This window comes from Nematostella vectensis, chromosome 8 (genome assembly GCF_932526225.1).
Source record: "Nematostella vectensis chromosome 8, jaNemVect1.1, whole genome shotgun sequence".
Classification (NCBI taxonomy): Eukaryota; Metazoa; Cnidaria; class Anthozoa; order Actiniaria; family Edwardsiidae; genus Nematostella; species Nematostella vectensis.
Window position 1 is genome coordinate 1,100,174 of NC_064041.1, and position 1,434 is coordinate 1,101,607.

General features: G+C 40.6%; 1 long non-coding RNA gene across 1 annotated transcript; it reads right to left on the reverse strand.

Annotated features, from left to right (window-relative positions):
* Window positions 1-619: 619 nt before the first annotated feature.
* On the reverse strand, window positions 620-1,434 carry LOC125570145. The gene is made up of 2 exons (XR_007312523.1): window positions 1,287-1,434; window positions 620-1,219 (listed from the first exon to the last, which is right to left on the reverse strand). It is a non-coding gene; the product is annotated as an uncharacterized LOC125570145 (long non-coding RNA).

Below are 1,434 nucleotides of genomic sequence, written 5' to 3' on the forward strand. Positions count from 1 at the left end.
TGTAGAAGGAAGGAAGAGGGCATGTGTTCTTTGCAGCAAGAACGGAAAAAAAGACCCGAAAGTCTACAAGATTGAGACGTATTACAAGTGCGGGATCTGCTAAGTTGGTCTCTGCCATAAAGGTTGACACCAGGCATTCCAGACTTATCATATTATTATTATATATTCTATTCATATTTTGTGTCTAAGATAACAATAATTTTGTAAATGATGCAAAATTTGAGATCATTGGTAGAGAAGATGGCGCGAAATTTGAATTTTTGTATGAAATTGTTAATTCAAATCATTACAGCTCTAAACAAGAGTGGCAAAAACGCCAATATTTCGGTTCATTTAAAACTTCATTATCTGCACTACCTGTTTCTGTGCTTTATTCTTTACAATCTGCCTCGAAAACCTACTGAGCATGCATGTTTTGTTTGCGTGTGTATATTAGTGGGGAATGCTAATTAAGCTCCAGGAATAGAGGGATGTGACACACAATGGGCTTCAGTAGTGAAAGGGTTAAAGAATGACTTACAAAAAAACAATACTGTTTTAAGCGGGTATATACACTTGTAATATGGTCTCCAATAAACTGGTACGAGCACATCACACCTTAAGTGTTGTTTTCTTTCAGTTGTTAAGGAGATTTAGGCGTTTCACCCTCAGTAGGTTGTTTATGCTTCAATGCGTTTCTGGTTGGGACAGGATACTCCCCCCGGTTAAGAACAAGCAGGACAATCAGATTGTTATAGGAAAATTTATTGACCCGAGGGACCACATGCCTACAAACTCTTTCCTGTCATTCAAGGCAGAGCACCAGATAATACTAGATGGGTGGCCTATCTTCAGCAATACCCAGTCAAACGAGCCCCAAAAATAAAAAAAATATGGCATGTTGTCGTGGGTGGGGGTCTCCTTAGTGTACATGGCTGTTGTCATGCAATACTACGACCCAAGGATAGAACGATCTATCACGATTATCTCCTTACGATCCTTTGTTTATATTGTCAGTTTGCTTGAAGAGCCTGGCGTTTTGTCAACTAGTGAACACACTGCATCTTGAGGACTAATAGTCAATCGAAGTCAAGCTCTTCAATTTTCATACAGGCGCCAACACTTCTTGTGACCGTCCCCCAGGAGGCAAGGTCACCCCAGGTGGTGTATTGTATCTTGGGGAACAAGGGGGATTGGTGGCCCCTGAACCCTGTCGGTTCGCCCATAGTCTTTTTTTCTGCTGGGAAATTTATACCCTTGGTAAGTACCTTTTCCCCGCTCCAGAACACATAATCTAAACATCCTACCTTAAAGATCCCAGAAAAGCTAAATTCTTCAGGCTAAAAAATAAAAAACATAGACTGAGCAAATAATCCAGTCAAAAAACAGGAGGAGAACGAATGATAACAACAGCAACATTCTACCGAGCAAACGAGGCAGAGCAATTCACCATCG